Source organism: Seriola aureovittata, chromosome 20, assembly GCF_021018895.1.
Source record: "Seriola aureovittata isolate HTS-2021-v1 ecotype China chromosome 20, ASM2101889v1, whole genome shotgun sequence".
Classification (NCBI taxonomy): Eukaryota; Metazoa; Chordata; class Actinopteri; order Carangiformes; family Carangidae; genus Seriola; species Seriola aureovittata.
The window spans coordinates 11,952,596-11,974,434 of NC_079383.1; the positions used below are offsets into that span (position 1 = coordinate 11,952,596).

At 43.6% G+C, this 21,839-nt stretch overlaps 1 protein-coding gene across 3 annotated transcripts in view; it reads right to left on the reverse strand.

Annotated features, from left to right (window-relative positions):
* Positions 1-16,098, reverse strand: part of sema5a (sema domain, seven thrombospondin repeats (type 1 and type 1-like), transmembrane domain (TM) and short cytoplasmic domain, (semaphorin) 5A) — a 120,891-nt gene extending 104,793 nt beyond the window's left edge. For 2 of the 3 annotated variants that reach the window (XR_008826113.1, XR_008826112.1), the window contains exon 1: positions 15,509-16,098. The gene's annotated coding sequence lies outside the window, so the exon portion shown is untranslated. The remainder of the gene's footprint in view (positions 1-15,508) is intronic. The other variant, XM_056364314.1, reaches the window with a different exon arrangement.
* Positions 16,099-21,839: the final 5,741 nt, after the last annotated feature.

A 21,839-nucleotide genomic window follows, 5' to 3' on the forward strand; every position in this document is an offset into this window, starting at 1 on the left:
AATTCAAACTAAATGTCACTATGTACAGCCCTCCTGTGGTTTGACTTTAATAAATACATTCAAATATCATCTACTGTGTATTAGGGGCTGATGGTATGAAGTGCTTTTACACAATCCCACGATAGCTTGCATATGAGCGCACGCACACACAGACACACACACACACACACACACACACATTCAGACTCAGTCTTCAAAACAACAATGCTCTTTTCAGCTCATGTCATAACTGCCTTGTAGCGACATCGCAGCCTTTTAAGACTCTTCTTGACAAACATTAGTGAATATTTGAGGACGTCACAGTCAGACAGCTAATTGCCGACTTTGGGGTTCGGTGCCACTGTGCCTCCGAAACACTGACAAAACAAAACAAATTTCCCCTAATTGACCTAAATGAGCCATGTAACGAATAGAAATCACTTTGATAATGTGTCATCATCACCCCCCCCAAAAAAAAAAAAAAAAAACTGAGAGAGCGACAGGAATTAGAAGCTGCAAAGAGTGAGAATACACATCCTGTCTGTCTGCCTGTGAGCCAAAAGAAGAAATATGGGAGTTCGTGTGATCACAAACACTATCTGTCAGGACAAATCACATATCAAACAGACGATGTAGTGTCTTTAATCTTTAACATTTTTTCGTCTGGGGAAAAAGTAGAAAAGATAGAATTATCAAAAAACTCAGCCCCCTTCCATTTTGCTCGGAGGAGGCGGGTGGATGGTCTATAATTGTTATAAAAACGTATGTGTCAGCAGGTATACAGTACAAAAGCAGGTGTGTGTATGTGTGTGTGTGTGTGTGTGTGTAAATGCACCCAGTGGCTTCAGGTTTCATGTTGGTGTTTAATGAGTTTTGTGGGGGGGGGGGGACTCCAAGGTTTCCGGGATAAAATGCAGTCTTCTATTTGAGCCGGTATTAACTCTTGGTGCCTTCATAGCTTCAGGCTCCTCTACTAACTTGATTAGGCAGGTATGAGCCAGGTGCTTTGTGCCCCGTCTTCGCTGAATTGACACACACACACACACACACAAGGTCAAGCTTATACAAACACTCACACACTATAAGAACAAACACACACCTTTGTCTTACGTTATACATAACGCATCCAATGCCGCCATGACCCTTCCCAAAGCGCCACCCGGGGAGCAAAAAACACAATACCATCTAATCTCCAGCAACAGCTACATCAACTTCCCCCCGACAGATGAATACACACACAAGCTGGCATGGCATGTGTCTATAGTTGTGACAAGTCTAATTTTAAGCGCACAGCTAAATATACAGTTCAGTGCAATGCTGGCCCTCTGAACCATGCGGTTTCATGACGCCTTTGATGGCCCAACATCAAAGCTGAATATCATCACTTTTAACTGTAAAACTGTATATTAATTCCCTTTCTATGTTTAGGTTCTGTGCCATATTGCTGCGGCGAAAAAAAAAAGTTCACTTGTCCTCATAATGCGTATTCATGCAGCGTACATGCATTACAACCCAGAAGAGCCGCACAACGCAATAAGCTCTTCGGATTTTGGTCGACTGACCTAAATTTCCCAGAAATGATGCCCCGTATTAATTTGGAAATACCTTCCTGTGTCATTATGATAACAATTACAGGTTGTGGTCCTGATTAATACCCCCTCACCGCTCTAAATCCCCAGGAGTCAGTCGCAGGAATACTGGGAGCATTTAATGTGTGGTCTCCACTGTTGTTGACGCACCAGCCCTGAGGTCCATCTGGGCTTGATTGTAGGCCAAAAAACAGATGTTCCTGTCTGTATCTGTGTGTGTGTGTGTGTATGTATGTGCATGGTTTCCTCTTCAACTTAAAGCAAGTGTGTGTGTATGTGCATAGTTTCTTCTTCAATTTAAAGCAAGTGTGTGTGTATGTGCATGGTTTCTTCAACTTAAAGCATGTGCATGTGTGCGTGTGTGTGTGTGCACAGCTGTCTACCTGACCCAAATGTATCTATTACTGCTGCAGTGCCTCTTTGTCAGCGTGAGTGTACCTGACCCACTTGTATCAGTTTATGTTTACTTGCGTGTTCCTCGACGAGCACGAGTTTACATCTACGCCTCCTTGTATTTATTTTTGTGTTATATTTCAACACTTACAAGTGTAGTGTTCGCAGAGGTTTATCCGATCCTATTTATTTGTACACGTCTCTTCCTCTGTGTGCGGGCATGGTGTGAGCATGTTTGTGTTTTTTTTATGCGAGCGCATTCCTCTTGCTTTTATAACCCTGCAAAAAAAGAGAGTGTGTGCGTTTTGTAGAGCTTAAATGATTAGTCAGCTAATTGGCTCGTCAAGTCACTAAAAAATGATCTGCAACTATTTTAACAATCGATTCATTGTGAAGTTATCTATCAATGCCGAACAATTCCTCAGATGTTGCTTTTCATTGTCATATATCATTGTAAACTAGCCTCAGGCTCTAGGAACTCACCATGGGCTCTTTAGACAAAACAATTAGAAATACTCAGCACAATAATTAGTAAGGAAATAATCATTGTGTGCAGCACTAGTGTCTGCAAGCCAAATAAGCAGGCCTATTGTTGTGCGTGTTGTGTGACTGACATATAAAATCTAGGAAGAATTAGCTTCTGTACATAAACAAATGTAATTCAGTGTAAATGGGACAAAGACAAGTGAAAGTTATTTTCCTTGTTATGATTTGGGGAGGTGTGTCCATCGGCTCCTCTGCGACCTACAGTTACCCATAACACCCTTCTCTCTGTAGGTTCACAAAGACATTTACGTGTATCCCTGTAGAAGCCTAATTCCAGCTTGAGATCTTGATGAGGTCTCTTCGCGAATCACTTGGATTTGACCACATTGTTTCCCTGTATCATGTCCATCTTCAACATTAGCGTATTAAAGTTGAGCCCGTGTGATTTCAAGGCGACAACCTCCAAAATAGAGTCATTATAATCATGCTTTTTGTACAACGTGAGGCTAATTTGGCTCTTTCATTTAAAAAAAAAAAAATACAACTGGATAGCAACAAAAGTCCCCCCTTACAGTGTCAACATGAGTGGCAGATTAGCTGCAATTTAGCAGTATTTAGCACAGATCTTCTTATTTCTGATTACCCGCATATGATTCTGTAATCTCTAGCATATTCCTGAAAGGAAGAAAGTGTAAATAATATTATTCTTTGTAGTGAAATAGCAGACAGGATAAGCTAGGAATATTTATGCTCTTCATTTTTTCAGTTTTGTGCCATTACTTCACCTTCGTAGAAACCAAAAAGCAGATTATCACATGGTTACACTGATTTGTATTGTTCAGATGCATATACAGTCAGTGGACAAACTCAGAACAAATTTAAGTGCGTACGTGCGTGGCGATGTCTTATAACTGCACTGTGATTTATGCTCCAGCTGAAAGACTCCAGCCTGTTTGCCTGCATACATTATATATTTGCTGCGTGTATTATTTTTGTTCAAGTGAGCGTGTGTGAAAATGTGCATAAGTACGCATACGAGCGGGCATATGATGGAATGTATTTCTGCGTCTGCCTCCATGAATTCTCGGAGGCTTCCAGTTCTGCTCGGCCGTGTGGGAAGACTGAGACACGATGAAGTAATGGCTTTCAGTCTGGCACTGACCTGCCTCTTCAAAACGTAAAGAGAGGAGCAAAAGACCGGAGAGGGAGAGGAGGCGAGAAAGTCGTTTAGGGTCACTTGAGGCAGATTACTGGAGAGAGGTCGGTGACAATGAGAGGAATGGATGGACAAAGGATGAAGGAGATGCAGGACAGGACGAGGAGTAGAGGTTGGATGAGATGAAATTAGGGTACGGGGCACGGATAGAGCAGGCTTGGAGAGAGGGGTGCTAAAGAGGTTAGGCAGGAACAAAAGGAGCGGTGAGTGCGAAGGAGAAAGGAGAGGATTAACAGGAGATGAGTTTAGATGGAATGAAAGAAGAGGAGTGAGGTGTTTAGAGGCACTTCAGGGAAAGGAAAGAAAGGTTGGAAAGCGTGGCTTCGCTATGAAGAGACGGGATTTCCATAAATAACACACACCGCATGCCATAAAACTTACAATTCCTCACATCTCTCCAGTCCACTGTGTCATGTGTCGGGAGAGCAGCCCCAGCGAGGTAATTGAATCAGGACATGAAAACAACAGGGTAACAGGCAAAGGAGGGTGAGGGTGGTCAGGCACAGCTGGAAAAGCAACAGTTCCCCTCTTTTAAACTAAAGGGAAAGGAAACACCGGGGGGAGGTATTCAGAGTATCTGGGACCGCGGTGTCCGGAGAGCTGACTCTACACGGCCTTTCACAGGAGCCACAGCTCCAGGTGCAACACAGCGCAGATCTGTTTAACATCCAATTTTAATCCAATCCCCCGTCTTTTATTTTCTTAGACCACCTCTACCTCACATATCTTCGCTTTCACAAACACACTTTTGTTTTTGTTTTTATGTGAAACTGCTATCATATGACTATAATCATCCATCACAGGTGAAACGCTGACAGAACGGGTGAAAATTGATCCAAACTCTCGCCTCCCGAGCAGAGAAGGCAGCCTGAAATACACCAGTTCGCACGAAAAAATACCTGTGACAACCCTGCTGTTTTTAAAGGCTGGAAAAATGGTGTGGGAGGAAGAAGCGGAAATTGGCTGAGAGGCTGTTTAAAATGCTGTTTTTTTGCCATGCGTTTTTATCCGGGGCTTATCAAGCAATCTACTGTTATTGTAAAGCGGGGAAATTGGCTGTAAAAAAAAAACAAAACAAACTCCCCCTTTTGCTACCTCATTCCTGCAAATCCGGACGCGTGGTTTCATCCTGGGAGCAGCGTGTAAATAAACATAAAAAACACAAGGTGTAAACGAGCCCTAACAGGGAAGAAAAAAAAAATAAGGACTTGTCTACAACTGGGCCAGACTGTTAATGTTTGCACTTTTTCTATTAGACGGGACCCCCCTGGCTGCCTCATACAATTATGTTATTCTACTGGGGCTGAGAGTGTGGGTGTCTGCATTGTGAGACTGCGTCTGGAGGTGATAAAACAGCAGAAAGCCCATAAATAATGACTTAATGATCCCCTCCACCCTTAGTTATAATGATGACGACGGAGTTTTCCAACCCAGGATGCTGGCGGGGGGGTGGGGTGGGGGCACATGTGGCCTCCAGGTGTGCTTAACTCCAACTCTTGTTACTTACTTCTTCATCTCCCAGCTCACCAAAACTGTAACGTCCACTTCTACTTTGTGCATCTTTGAACTATCCCGCCATTGCTTTATGTCCAATCCATAAATGCATTTCCTGCGTGAGCATTCATCTTGTCGCGGCTGTGGAAATATGTATCTTAACACGTGCGAGAAGCTTTCTGTCCTCAAGAGAATGACACAGCTGGATGAGCTGCATTCATCAACCCCCGTCAAGTTGCATTGGTCTCTGCGTACAGCGCATTGGAAGTGGTTATGTGTGGATGTGAAACGAAAAGAGAGTAGAGAGAGAAACAGGTCATCTTGAGTGGCAGTCTGTGTGTGGGACCAGATGCTGAATCAGACGTGCGGCTAAATTATAGTCCTGCCGACGATGGAGGAAATAACAGTATTATTTGTGTAATTGTTTCTTTAGGTGCATTCTGCTACCACTGCTTTACAACAATAGCGGTAAATCATGTAACTGTGCACTGCAATTAACATCCTTTACCCCCTTCACAGTAATCACCCTCTGCAGCTAAAAGCGGACACAGATTATTTTATGTTAGGAGTGTTTTAGTGTTTTCTGCTGAAGGTATTTTGCCAGCAGCTGACTGACTTTTGCAGCTTCTTGGAGGCGTATTTTCGACGCAGGAGTTCGGCGATTCTCACTATGAGGGAGGAAAAGGACGACTAAGAGGCAGTAAAGAGGGCGAATCAAAGATGAAGTAAAGTGAGTGTAACCTGCCAATTACTATAATTGCTTTAGTTGATGAACCCTAGACGTAGGAGTGAGAGGAGAAATCATACTAGGAGCGTGCATGTGTGCACATGTGCAATTAGCCTACTAAACTCACATCTTTTCAAAACCAGGCAAGAAGACGAAATGTATATTTGGAATGAGAAAGCGTTAATTATGATACATGGGGCTCAGACAGCCGAGGGTGTGGCGCTCTGCCGATGACAATGACAGGTTATAGCGGGTCTTATTGTGTACAGAGGGGGCCTCCCGCCGCCGCCTGTGGGGCTGTTCTGGGCCGACGCAGCTCAGAGGAGCCGAAGCCGCTGTTGTTTCAAGCCCATTAACACACAACACCGCCTTTAAAGACTGAACACAAGGGTCGGCGGTGTCCTTGGGTAAGTTACTGCATCCCACCCTCGCACTATGACCTTCCAAATCAGGAGGAGGGCGAGCGGAAATGCTTATTTCCCACTGGGAATAAATAAAGTACTGTATTAATATTATGGTTTTCAATGCCGAGTGAGAGGGAGGGAAAGGAAACACATCCCCACTTACCTTAAAAACAGTTCTGAATGGTGAGTAGATGTCCATATTTCATTGTTGTGTAATACAAAAAAAAACTCTACAATCTTTACTCACACAGTTACCTCCTGAGTATCAGCTGCTTGACGGTCTCCAGCAACAGTTTCCTCTTCGTACTGTGAGATACAACTCCTTTCTGTGTGCTTTTTTTTAAAGTCAATAACAAGACGTCGACCCTGCAGGAAAAGAGTCCCCTTTCGCCCTTAACTGTTGCAGAGAAGGGAGTGCTTTTCTACACAGAGAGCCTTTGGGGAACAGCGTGGAGCACAAAATAGATCGGGATGCCAAGGGGGCCTAGCTTCAGCGGGGCAGAGGTCTATTCTTAATGACAACAAGAGCACTGCAACAAAGTGTTGTGCTATGGCAAGTCCAGAGGAAATGTATCCTCTGCGTGGGAGTTCCCTCCCTCACTGTGGCTGTCTTAAGATTTCCGCAACAGCTTAAGTCAAAAACAACTGCAAAGGCTTCCTGCAACAAAATCCATTCTATCCTCCATTTGTAATGATTTGACTGAGATGATCTCAGCTTATCCTCATTAAAGAAAACGATAATTACTTTTCTCGGTTCCCCTGCTGACACGACGAACAGCGAAAGAGTGCAGAGTTTTCGTGCATCTGTGCACCTTTCTCCCACAGCTATATGTGTATCTATTTATAAGGGCGGCAGGGGGGTCGGGAGGGTCGGGCGTCGGGTCATGTAGGGTCAAGCTGAGGTCAGCCGACAGGAGCAGACTCGCCTCTGAGAAAAGTGAAACCGGAGGCCTTTCTTTCAGCTACTCCATCACTCCGCTGACCTCCGGGGGGCCTGAAACACACAACTAAGAACATGAGAAAAATAAAGAGCAGAACTCTTTAATATTCTTCTTGTACACAGGTATGTTTTCGCTGCTGCCTCGACTCGCTCTGGTTTGTTTATTCTTGGGGATTTATTGGTCGATTTCATCTTTCTCCTATCTGGGCATCTCTTTCTTTCTCCCAGTCTCTGTCGAAGCTTCGGTCTACACTGTATGATTCTGCAGGGTTTAACACTCATCTCTTCTTTTGGGACAACACAACAGCACACGGCATGCCACATTAAAATGTACGTGTACACCGGGATGTGTGTGTGTGTGTGTTTTGTTTTTCTAGGTGCTTTGGTGTTTATTTGTTGTTCGAGTCTTGAGCAAAGAGGGAGGAAAACACATCTCATCTCGGAGAATCTTTAAACAATCCACTTCGGTCCCGACAGGGCAGCGCAGGGGGAAGAAGAACAGGCAGCGAGTCAGCACAACTCTTGAACGTAACTCACTTCCCGGAGGAGTTCAGCAGCACAATAGAGCCGCAGCGGGAGAATAGAAACATTCTCTTGTTTCATGAACGGCATAATCAGACGACTGCATTAGCCAAGCAACACTGTCTGTGGAAAAGAGACACTCTATTACTCCATTGTTATTAACAGCAACTGATACCGTTATCACTGAAGTCCAGTACCTGGCTAGACTTTCAATGGACTTAATGTTCCATAACAAAATATTCCTTGAAACCAAACTCCCACTCTTGTACAGTGTTACTTAACTCCACATGACCACTTCTTCAAGTCAACTGTAAATGTGCAGTCACCAAAACAAGGTGTTCACTGCTGGCAGGCAGCCAGGCAGCCAAGTTTCTAACTGAGGGCTCATTCTTCCTGACGGTTTATTCAAGGAAAAAAGAAATGCTCGTCAGAAGGAATAATAAAGTGGTTTGTTATTCACTGCTGGTGGTTTAGATTAGACCACACATCCTCTGTGCGGTTTCACCTCCAGAACTGAGGCGGCATTGTACTGACGACTGGGGTAGACTACACATTCCCGTTCATGCTCCACACAAGACCACGAAAAAGGACATGACTCAGGAGAGATTCATGTCTGGAGTGAGTGTGTGTGTGTGTGTATGAGTGTGTGTGTGTGTGTGTGTTTTCGAACTTGATTTCTCGCTTTTTACTTTGCTGTTCTTTCATGGGCAGAAGTTTGGTTGCAGACAATGAAGTTACACAATGAAGTCAGTAAACTGCTGCATTAATGCTCTGACAATAATTTAAATCACGATGTTGTACGCCCACCTTTTGTTCTTTTCGACTAATGTTCAGTTCTATTCAATTTAAATTTAAAGTTTTCTTTTTGAAAAACATGCAGAAGAGTTTTTTTTTTTTTTTTTTTTTTACAGCCCTGACTAGCGTCTGCAGGCTTCCTGTCAGCCTGCATTCAGCCACAACAACCCTTAGCAGTAAGATAACAGTATACAGTGATATACAGTGGTGGAAGAAGTGGTACTCAGATCCTTCACTTAAGTAAAAGTAGCAATAGGCTACATCACTTCAAGTAACAGTATTATCAGAGAGGAAAGTGGAAAAAAACTGGATATAAATTTTTCATTTTTCAATATTGGATAATTTAAACTCTTTTTGTCTTTAACAGTTTAAACAATTTAAATGAAAGCATGTGAGTCTTGAGGGGAATGTCTCTTTGTTGAAACATAGACATGTGTGCAATGTGCAAAGGAGCCGCAACTAGACAGGTTTTTATGTAAAATCTTAATCTAATACGGAACTAATGACTACAGCTGTAAAATAAATGTAGTGAAATAAAATTCTGTCTGAAATGTGATGCGGTAGAATTATGAACAAAAAAAAAAAAAAAACTTCAGTGAGGTCCAAGTACTTCCAAATTGCACTAAAGTACCAGAAGTGTATGTAGCCTGAGAGGCGAGACCCGGGGCAACAAGTCCTCAAATCACTCACCGCTGCTCATAACCCATAATTGTTTTGAGTGAAAGGTAATGATTGAAGCAATTCAGGCGAGCATGTCTACATTTTTTGGAGTTGCGTAGCAACAACATCTGAGTTTTACAGATGGACGACACTGTGTGGAGATATTTCAGTCGACATGTCCTCTTCGTTGACTTTGCTTCCCTTCCTCTTCCTTCATCTGTTTTTTTTTTCTCAAATCTCCCTACTCCCTCTTTCCCTCCTTCATCTTTCCTTCTTTCGCTCCGTGTGCCTGCTTTCTCTCCGTCTTGTCCCGTCCCGCCCGTCTCTCTGTCCTTCCCTTTCTAAGGCCCTCAGTCACTGACAGATGCATCCGGAGAGCGACCGGACCGCCGTCCCTGTGTATTTAACAATTTCTCTCAAACCTGCTCAGCCTGCTCGTCCCTTCTCATATCACCCCTTGTATCTCTTTATTCTTCCTCTCCTCTTTTTTTTCTTTCTTTCTTTTACCTTTTCTTTTGCTTTCAAAAAGCAGGCACCTCCCCTCTTTGTCTCGGAAACTTAAGTTCTTATCTTTTCACCTCTATCTGCGCTGCCCAATCTCCCTTTCTCTCTCTTTATATCTCTCCTCTAATCTCCCTCTGTATCTCTCTTCCGTTCCCATTTTTCCTGCATGGCTGAACTACAAGTAGTGGGCCCCTTTATCTTTTAGATGGTATCGCAAACTTTCATATAAGGTCGGATAAAAAGAATATAGCACGCTCTGTAAATCCGTTTTCTCATTCATCTGCTGAGGGAAGCATCCTCTTGCAACTTGAATTTTTTTTTTTTTTCGAGGATTTCGCACTGATTACCCCTTCATAATGATTTCAAAGTGGAGCTAAATGTTTTCATTTGCTGAAGATTAAAGGATTTTCTGTATTTATATCCTCTCACTGATCAAATTAGAGCTTCTCTGGTTGTTTGCCGTGCTGCGATAGATGAAGCTCAGATAGTTCCAAACACATCACATCAAAAGAGCTTCTTATCGTATAATGATATGCTCTATAAAGATAAGACACGGTGATGCACGTCCCATGAGGAGTGAGGAAAAAAAAAAAAAACCCCAACCCACGAAAGACTTTTAGCTACATCTCTTGATTCCTGCTGATATGAAAAACATATGGCAAACACAACATCACACACAAATAAACACACACACAAAGCGCAAGCCCGTGCACCTGCCTTAATAACAGTTGCAGGCTGCTAATTTCGCTGTGACTATACATAGCGAAGAGTGTCAAAGTCTCACAGGAGGCAGTCCAGTTTTTGCTCTCACCTCAGAGGTACGAGCTGCAGCCTGAGAGACGAAGCTCCTATAAAAGAGAAATATACGAGCTGAGCGCCGCTATCAAATGATCCTCTCATTCATGCTTCACAGCCATTCATCTTCCCGAGAAATACAGCTGGGTGACAGCCCAGAGACGGGGGAAAAAAAAAAAAAGTGTGTATGTCTCTGTGTGTGTTTGGTGACAACTCATGACTCATTTCACCCTTCAAATGGCCGCGTGGCACTCAATCAGTCGATAAACAAAGACCAGCAAAGCCTCTTCGCTCATTCTTCCTCGATCTCTCATTTTAAAATCCTCTTTTCACCTCTTCCCCCTTGACTCATTACACCTCGACACACACTCTATGCTGCTCTCTCCTCCTCCTCCTCCTCAGTCGCTCGCTCACACCGCGCAGCCTCATAAGAAATACAAGTGCAGAAGAAAAGTACAACAAACTCCAAACTTAAATAAGTTTACAATAATCGCTTCTCCTGTTGTCACAGAAGTTTGGATCCATCTCTGTTTAACCTTTCAAACATCCTCTTGGCTTGATCCCCAGTGAAAAAGAGGCTTTGGGGATTATTTAATCGTGACCCAAATAGAGTCTCTCTCTTCTTCCTGTGCTGGCGTCGTGGTTAAAAGACAGATTCCTCTGCTATTTGAGTGGGGTTTGAGGTTGTAGTGGGGAGAGGGACGGAGCTAATGTAGTGTAACAGTGCCGGCGAGCGAGGGCCGCTTTAGCTGCGCTAATTCCCCGCTGACGTGCGGACATGACACTGGCTGTTTTACTCCAAAACCGCAGACATTCATTCTTGGATCTACGCGGCAGAAATAAAAGTGAATCCAGGATCACAAATCGCTTGCCTGCACTCCCCCCCCCCCCCCCCGCCGCACTGTGAACTCAAGTTATTTCCTACACCTGCCCCTGTGCTGTTTAGCATGCAGTGTGAAATTACCACAGGTTCCCCTGCCTGTTTTACAAGGATGCGTCCCACAAGACAACTGATGTGTGTGTGTGTGTGTGTGTGTGTGTGTGTTTCTAAACAAGCATTTCTTTTCCCACCACCTCTCTCACTAATCAGGTTTCATTTTTTAAGTGCACTTTAACTGACTTTACTCCATTTGTTACAGTGTAATATTCTTTAGAGAAAATGAAGTCACAATGTGTTAAGAAGTAATGGCACCATCCATGTTTCATACTTCACAGCTGACCTTGACGGCAAGAGATGTAACTCCACTTTATCTGTGTGGCAGCGCCGTAGCTGTCATGCAGACTTTTGTGAGGATACACAACAGATGAGATGATGGGCTTGCATTGTGTATCCCACTTGATAGTTTCCTCATGATCTCTATGGCAACCATCGTGACACTTTGGCCTTTACAGAAGAGAAGTGGCATGGATGATAAACTTTTATTTTGCCCACATTTTCTTTTACTTTGTGACTGACGGGCACTTGAATCCCCCTGCGGGAAACCTTGAAGTAGCCATAGCAACATCGCACCATCTCACCCAAAGCAAGAATTGTCGAGGAGAAAAGAAAGAGCTATTTACTTTCACCCTGGCAACATTGTTTGTTGTGTAGGAATAGATCAGAAATGTATCCGCCACTACAAAACTGAGAAAAAGAGCAATAAAAACAAACCCAAATATTTTGAATCAGCGCCTTCGAGCATGTGGGATGTTTCACTGAAGCTACTACCGTCTTCAAATCAGAAGTGGCACGAGGAACAAGCGAGGGAGATAATGGCAAAGTGGTTGTGATGTATAAATAGCCTGTGGTAGTGAGAGGACAAAGCACAGCAGGCAAGTACAGCAAACCACTTCAGCTATTGTTCGAGACTCCGAGTTTACTTGCATAAAAGCAATAAATCATCCACTGAGGAGAATTTGTAAAATCAGGGCTTCCAAGCAATTCACAGCCAATAAAGCCAGATCTTTTGTGAGGCTGTGTGTGCAGAGACAAACTATCCCGAAGCCCCATCTTGCTGGTGTCAGATAAATAAGTAACCGAAGGGCCTTGAAGAGCACCGAGGGGCCAGAGGGTAATAGCTGTTTAGTTTACACATGCATGATAATGCCTTTCACTTTCGCTCCCAACAGGCCTCGACCCCCGAGGAGATGTCGAATCACAAAGGTCGGCGACAATGGGCTTGTCATTCAATCGGTTTCTATAGCGACCACACAGCCCGCTGAGGCCGCTCAGGTCATTTTTATCATGGAATTCTCCTGGTTGGGACTAATTGCTGTGTTTGCGCTGCTGTTCTGTGTCAGCGCTCGGGCAAATTCCCAACACAGCGCAAATATCAATCACGCTAATCATACGCTGCTCTCAGCGCTGGAATGTGCTGCTGCTTTCTGTAACATGGGCTCATCTGGATCTCCTGCTCATGTGTGTAATGACTCCACGCAGCAGGAGCGCAAGTGTTCATGTTCTTTAGGAAGGCAACCGACAATTATTTCCATTATTGGTTAAACTGCCAGTTATTTTCCCAATTAAAGAATTATTCTTGGCATCTACAAAGTGTCAGAAAATAGTGAAAAACACACATCACAGTCTCCCAAAGCCCAAGCTGGCGTATTCAGTGTTCTTGTTTTATCCAACCAACAGCCCAAAACCCAAAGGTGGTAAATTTACTACTCAAGAAACATCTGAAAAACCTGAACCAGTAAGTCAAACCTGGTATTTTTGCTTAAAAAAAATGATGAACATTTTATCAATTATCAATTATGTGCTGCTGATCAAGGAATCGATTAATAGTTTAGTTGATAAAATGTCATAAAACAGTGCTGAATGTCCATCTCATTTACCCGGAGTGCAAGGTGTCCAAAACCCAAATATATTCTGTTTGTGATATGATATATGATATAACATGACATGATATGACATGATATGATATGATTTGATATGATATGAATACTCACACTGGAGAAGCTGTAACCAGCTGTTGGGAGTTTTTAGCCTAAAAAAAATGACTCCATTAATAAACAAACTATTTGAAGATTAATTTCCTGTTGATCAAGTAATCAGTTAACCAGCCACTGCACCTCTAATGTTGTTTTTTTTTTTTTTTTCCTCCATGGAGTGTTTTTCTGGAGCTTCAGCTGCAATATAAATTGGCAACGTTTGCCAAAAGGCATCATGTCACATGATTTCTTCTTGATTCAGCACTTTCACACCATCCCTCTCGCTCTCATTTAGTATTTCTTTTTCATCTCTTTTCCCCCTGGGGGATTCTTTAGCATCCGAGGTCTAATAAAGGCCCGGACACTGTGAATCTAAAGTGATTCTACCATCTGGATAAGGGGCATTTTTTTTTTTTTTTTTTTTGACACTGGTGTGACAGGACGGACGAGTCACAGCGTCCTCACGGGTCTGGGGCCATACAATCAAAGAGATAGCTGACTGTGTTTATGAACAACAACGACTCTTAAGTCCCAAAAGATTGCACGACCAAAACAACAACTGTGTGAATACCAATGGAGCGGAAAAGAGTATGCGTGTTTGCCGCGGGCTTGAAAAACGCCAACACTGAATAAGTGACTTAGTTAACAGTTATGTTCGGTTCATCGTGCACTAATCAACACGAGCAGGGTCAGGGATTAGCATTCATCCAAACCTTCTGCAGGGACGGTGAGAGCCAGGGACAGGAACTGTGAGCACCTGACTCACATATATTATCTCCTATTTTCACCTATACAGCAAAAGTAGAACTTCTACCACTCTATATGTTGCTTGTACCAATCTTATTCAACCTGCTGCTCACTGACAAATACATTGGATAGTAAGTCAGGACTTTTGTGAAAGAGAAATGCGACAATATGTGTAATTTAAATTTGTTTCATTTAAAACTTGCCGAGGTGTAAGAAAAGTTCAAGTGGAGCTTTTGTGCGAATAACAATACATAAAAACTTCCAAGGACTCAGCTCTAGCTCTGCCACTGTGTGGGAAGACTGAAGTCTGAGGTGTGTATGGATGGAAGGTCTGAGAAGCTCAATAGGATTGGTGAGCATAAAAGAAGCTTGCTACATCTAGTTACCGCTATTAAATGTAAAATTCTAGCATTGTACTGTGCACAATCCAAGTGTCTCATAAAGGGCATTTACTCTGTTCTGTCAAAACTGACAGAATTTCACCAAAGAAAATGGAATGAGAATCTTTGAAGCAAAATTTGCAGTTTGACAGCGAGAAACACCTTGAAAGCCACATAATACATTTTTGAGAAAGAAATGGTTAAAAAAAAAAAAAAAAGGGGGGGGGGGGCTTCACAAGAAACCAGAAGACATCTGAGTGTGAAAATCTCTCAATTTGAATTTGGGCTATCAAGGCTGATGATTTTCAGGACTGGTGCAAAGATATCTTCTGGACTATTTTCTTTAAAAAAAAAAAAAAAATCAGACCCAGTAATATTCTTCATGCTTCTCTCAAAGTGTACATGTGCACTTTCTGCAGTGAATGCATTAGACTTGATTTCCTGAGGCTGTTGGCTATGATAGCAAGCCCTAATCAATTGTCATAATATATTGAAAGAGGAGAGAAAAGCCAAACAGTGCTGTGAATTTATTGGATATAAAAATTTGATGAAAGCTTACGGACATGGACCTGGTGAGGGCTGCACTCTGCCAGCACCACCAAGCGGCCAGGCGCCGCAGAGCAAAATGCAAAACTTCTGAAACTGATTATTTACGTCGTCTGATTTTTTTTTTTTTTGGGGGGGGGGGGGGGGGGGGATTTGTGGATGGAGTGCATGGTTTCTGTAAAAATGCTGCCATGTTTCCCCATTCAGAAAGGTGGTTTTTAACCTCTTCAAAGCAGGTGATGTGGCTGCAAAATACTGTTAATGACAAGCAAGAGAAGTCACGCAAGGTATTTATTTTTCTCCTGAAAACAAATAGGCTTGCCTTGCGTTTGGAAACGGAACGGCTGCACAAAGCCTGAGACATATCTTTAGAATAAAAGCCGGTGCACAATCCGTAAAAGAATAGATTTCGTCTTACCAAGTGAGGTGCCCAGCTCCCGTTCATCTAGTAGGGAGCGAAGCAGCGTGTCTTGTCCCGGTGAGAAGAGTGGTAAGAGGAATCACAAAAATAAAGATGAGCTGAAGATGAAATATCCTCAGTTCAGCTTTGTCTCCTTCACAGGAAAAAAAGAAAAAGAAAAACACCTCGGTAAACTCCTTCTCTCTGTGTAGAGATTCCTCTGCGCTCTCTCTCGTCCCTCCGGAGCCCTGTGTGCTATTTCTGCCCCACAGAGGAGCGCTCTGTGCCGGTGGCTCCTCGGCGCACGGTTTGTAATCGGACACTGCACTGTCGCGCTGCGCCACAGACAATATGCCTCCGCTCTGTGGAGGAGGACGCGGGTGCGAAAAAGCAACGGCACCGGGTGGAGGGTGGGGGTTGACACACACTCGCACACACACACACACACGCGCGCACACACACACATACAAAACTTTCCTTTAACTAAACAGTCAGGGCTTGTGCACAGCAACCCAAAAAAAAAAAAAAAAAAAAGCCAAGAGGAAGGGAGGTGGGTGATGTGTCCAGCGCTGCTTCTCAGACACAGCTGCGCATCTCACGAGAAGGATTTTGATGGCTGAGGAGTGCGCCCCCTCTTCGCGCGTCCACTCCAACAGCGAGGAAAGACGTGGCAGCGGCGCACAGCTGTGCTGCAGGTGGAGGAGAGAGGACTTTAAAGCCCACTAAACCCGCTGCAGCTACAAGTGGGATGACGGAGATTTGGGCAGTTTCAGCTGACATGTTTACCTCAGTGCAATATGGTGCTGTAATGATTCCAGCAGCATATACTACATCTGTTTTTTTTTCTTTTGTTTTAACTCTTTTCACCTGCAAATCTCCCAAAAAAAAAAAAAATTGTGCTTTCTGTGACAGAGCTGGTAAGGATTCAGTTTCCAGGACACTTTAGCAGAGAGGATATTGAAAATGGGGCTTGAACCCTGTGATGCATATCTGTAACCAGCTGCCCAAAATTGCGGATGAAGTGTTTTGTAACTGCAGCACAACAGCCAAAAGTGTTTTCTAATTGAGAATATACACAAAAGAAGGTTGTTTACTTCCAGTCAGCTCTGCCCCCCCCAACACAAACTATGATATGATATGTAATTGTGTGTGTGTATATATGTGTGTGTGTGTGTGTGTGTGTGTGTGCAGGTATTACTCATGTTCTGGGGACCTAAATCTGCAGACACATGATGAGGACTTGCCTTCCTTATGGGGACAAAAAGCAAGTTCAGTACATTGGAATAAATGTTTTAAGGGTAAGTAGTAGTTATGGTTAAAATAAGTATCCAGGAAATGAATGTAATGTCATGTAGAGAGTGGTGTCATGGAGACACCACTCTCTCTCTCTGTGTGTGTGTGTGTGTGTGTGTGTACATGTGTGTGAGAGCAGGGGAGCAGAATAGAGAGTGACAGCACTGTGTTTCTCTGCCTTTGTGTATTTTAATAGTGACATCCGCAGTTCAATTACCCATTTATCCCCTGGTGAATGAACACAGCTTCTATGAAGCTCCAAAAGCCCAAACAGTGTCGTGCACAGCTTTAGGGCTATGACACAAAGTGTGTGTCTGTCTTTTTGACAGACACGTAGAGGAGTCAACAAGCCTGCTAATACGCCTCTTCGTTAAACAGGAACGTGCCTCAGTGAATGCCTCGGCTCCTGTGTATCCACATCTAAATTCAAATCAGGTAATTTTCATAAAAATGTGGCTGCCCACGGTGGGGAGAAGTAAAGCTGAGATTTACATTTCAAGTGGACTTTGTGCAACTCTGGGAAATGCGTGGGTAACCTTTTTCTTTCTCTTGCTGCACACGGGGAGTAGATCTGCTTTCTTAAAAATATCAGAACAGATTGGATGAAGGTATGGCATGCCAGAGGCAGTGACAGTGCTCGACAAGTATAATGAAGAGACTAAAAGGAACAATAAACAAAGTTGTGATACAAAACTCAGTCAAATTGTTGTTAGAAAATCACCGATCACGTCTAGATTCTTCCACTGAAAGCGCTGAAGAACTTTTTTCCTCCTTGCTTCAGGAAATTTTAGACTCTCTTGAGGTTGCAATAGATGTTTCACTCGCTCAAGGCTCAAAAGCATAAACCCCCAGAGCTGCAGTTAAATGTAAGAGTGAGGCTCCAGCTGTTTGAGCCACACCCCAAGTTTCATCAGTTAAAAACAATGCTGTGTCTTTGAATGAGCCATCAGAGTCGGGGGAGGGATGATGGCCTGACACAGAGTGAATCAAAACCCTACACCAGCATTAATGTCTCCTCTGGCTTGTGTTAGTGTACGTGTGTGTGTGTGTGTGTGTGTGTGTGGCAACCTTTGTTGCTCAGCATTCCTGTTTTGATGTCAGCCAAACCAACTCAAGTTGCCAGGCAACCACAAAAATTTCAGTTTCAGAAAAGGAGCCCCGTATATCTCACCTGGTTGCATATGATCTCAGTAGGGTGTGTTCGAGGGTGTGTGTGTGTGTGTGTGTGTGTGTGTGTGTGTGTGTGTGTGGATGTGTGGCACTGAGTGTTTGTATTGTGTTTCATCTCTGTTGTTTTTGAAGAAATCGAGTTTATATTTTTTTTTAGCCTACTAAGTGCTGTGACCAAATAATATTTTCAAAGTAATGTCACGATGAAAGAGACTGAAGGCCAACTTTTATCTATCTTTTATCCACGGAAGAAAGCCGGTACGAAACAGGACAAAATACAAATTTGAGAAAGTTCCCTGGCATGTCTTTGTTCATTCATTGCTGTGTTTACTTCTTGCTAACATGTGCATGTGTAATGGTTCGTGGCCATGTTGTGTGTGTGTCTGTGTGTACAGTGATGGGGATGGGGGGTGGGAAGAGAGATACTAACAGCAGGCCAAGCCCTTGCTTTGGTGCCAGACCTCAGTTGACCGTAGCCGAGTGCCCAAATCTCTCTTTCAAACACGCCATCTGTCATGCAGTTTCTCTGCCGTTTCAAGCCCCAGGTCAGCTCACACCTTGCAAACACAGCCAGCCAGTCAACCACTGGGACATGCAACTTGCACGCACGCACGCACGCACGCACACACACACACACACACGCTCACTGACACATGAGTGCAACATTTTCACATGTGGAGGTTGAGATACGGGCACACTCAGATGCTTGCACACATGCGCGATTGTTGCAGGAGTTCGGTTGACTCAGGGAGGTGAGAGTGCAGGTGGGTGAGAGCAGAGGACGGCGGTTTGGTCTTTTACAAGGAGAAAAGAAGCTGGGGAATAAAAACAGGGCAGAGGGAGGAAGAATATGAAAGGGTGACAGAGAGAAAGAGAGAGAGAAAGAGCTGGCCAGCTGTGAAAGACTGCAGTCATTCCTCACTCTGATCCATACCTGCAGACTCAATGAGCCATCCCACGCTGCAGCAGGGCCAAAGCCATGCGATTTCTCAGGCTTACTCAGCCTTACTGCGCCCCTGCAGCAGCAGCAGCAGCATCCAGGGCCTTGTAGTGCCAGGACTCCACAACGACTACTTTCACTGCCACGCTCCACGAGAAGAAAGATTGGACAATGATGCTGTAACTGTCACAGTGTCAGAAGAAGTATGTCTGCGACACGGGGGACAGCACTTCTGGAGGTGACACACTCAGCAAAGAGGTTGAAGTATCTCTAAGTGCTAATTCATCAGCTAAAGCTATGAGATGATACTTATTGATACTTTGACCCCTTGCATCCTTTTTTTTTTTTTTTTTAGCCATGCAAGTGTCACGTGTTAGCATGCTAACAAGCTCAACCGATATGGTGAACTTACCCTGCTAAACATTAGCATGTTAGCACTGTTAGTGTTATACTCCCTGTCCTCGCTTATAAGATCATCGATAGATGTTTACTCCGGCTTTATCTTTTTCTTCTGGGTCAGTCCAGTCCACATCCGTCCGCCGCAATTCAACCTAGGGGTGTGATAGAGTGTTTTGGGGGGCTCAGTCCATCCAAAGGTAGTGAATGAATGGACTGAGTGAGATAATGAAACGCAGCACTAGAGTCCAGGGGGGTCATCTTTCTCGCTCTCTGCCCAGATTCTGGCTTGCTGTATTTGTCTTTGTCCTCCCCTCTATGGTCCATGATGGATAGCAAAAAGAATATGGCTGATGGTGAGAGTTTTTTTTTTCTACACTTCTTCTTTTTCAGCGTCTTATTTTTATTTTTTTTTTTTCGATCACCATTAGCGAAGTGGCAAAGTTAAGAGCTGGAGAAATGAACTCTGTGAAATTCAATCATGGGAATTGAAGGTTTGGAGGCGTGAGGTCTTGGCCCCATGGGCAGTTTGGAGATTGCTTCAGATTAATTAATGTCAAAATGGAGAGGGTGAGGCTGTAGAGGACAATTATGTATGTGACTGCTGGGCATGGCGTTCGCCATTCATAGTAAAGAGTGCAGTCTGCTGATTTTCATCTGTGTTAAGAAGATATTTTATTCCCAGTCAGTAATTTTGTGAAGCCAAAAGCAATTTAAGTGAAGATAGAGTAGGCAAAAGCTACCCATGGCTAAATGGATAGAAAAATAAAGCCACTTATGTAAGTACTCAAGGCGCATATAATCCAGAGCAGCTACAGTGGGGAAAACTAGCACCATCTCCTGTGCACTGTAATCTTCTGAAGGCAGACCCAAAATTAAAAGGGGAATATCACTCAATTAAAGATTCATATTTCATTTTAAAAAGCTTGAAATTGTCCAGTGAGTACATATGAACCACCATATGACACCTAATGTGTGCACGGCTAATTGTAAAAAGTATTTTAAAGTGGATCTTGTTTCATTGTGGCAATGCTACCATCTTAAAATATAATCTCATCTGCAGGAAAGTTTCCTGCAGTCACAACCACTTTCTCACCTTTTCAACTACATCCTTAATGGGCGTTTACATCAATGCAGCATTACAGAGTATGAAGACAAATAAACTGTACAGTACTCCTCGGGGCCACAGGGGACCAAAGAGATGGTTCAACGACAAACTGTCTCAGGGAACTGGAATAAATCCTCCAATTTCGAACTAAGAAGAAGAAATGTGTTTCTTTCAGCACCGTCTCGTGTTACAGGGTGACTGAGGGCATAGATACCGTACGCACCGATACTACATTCACAAACACTCGATTGTTGAGTGTACATGTGCACAACCATGCACACACCCTCTGATGTGTATGACACGCTTTGTTCCTCGGTCTTTGTGCTTCTCATACTCACGCGCAGACACAAAACACACCTACACGATCTCAGAGCGGCCGGCGCAGGGGGAGTTTGTATTTGCGTGAACCGTGATGCACTCTAAGCAGGTGTGCACAGGAAATCAAGATTGGTCTTCTCGCTACGCTGCTTTTCTATCTCCAGAGTTTTGGAAACCATGATTTATGTTTGCTTCTCAGGTCCGCAGCGGAAACGAGAAATGTCAAAAATCTGAGAGGCTTTTCAGAGTTTGTCAGTCTAACAGATACACACAAATGGAAGAATCTGAACGGCTTTGGAAGAAATGTTTAACCTATGTTAAAATATGTATGCGCTTGGTAAATGTAGCACAGCCCTGTCTTTGTATACTACAGAGCTGATAACACTTTTTCATAACCCGCCCATTACAGAAAGGACAATAACCAGCAGAGCTGATAACAGCAAGCAAAAGTTGCACAAACTGATAATAATCATAGTCATTACCGGGATATTATCGTTTCTTATTATTCTCAGCAATGCAGATCCTGTTTTTTCATAATGAGCCTGCAATATGGCAGAGGAACTCATTAGAAAGGAGGCACCGACTGGAAATACAGACATCCATCATCTCTGCACGTCTCCGGTAGTGGCCGACTGCAAAGGACTGTTACACACTACCCATTCTTCTCTTGAGAAACGAGCTTTGTTGACAAGCAAGGGGGTGCTTGGGTAATTGTTTTTGCCACACTTTGGACAAGTTAATTAATTTCAATTACTGGCAGCTCTCCAGCTGGGGGTTAGAAGTCAGTGCTGGACTGGGCTGTGTGGAGGAGGTAAAGTCCGATGTATACTTTTCCATTTATCAAAGAAGACATAAGTATACACTGGGGTGATGACAAGTGAATATATTTAGACAGACTTTTCTCTGAAGTTTTCTTAAGAGCTGCTCTGCCTACTGATGGAGAGTGTGAGCTCAGGAGAGTCTACCTGTCTTCACGCAGTAGAACAGGAACCATCAAAACGGCATTAAAAGATGGAAAAACCTGCTTGTTTCTGGGAAATTTAGGCCACTCTGCAAAAAGGAAGAAACTCTTGCTTTGGCTTTGAACATGCCTTCTTTTTCACCCCCCTCCCGAGTCACTTTCA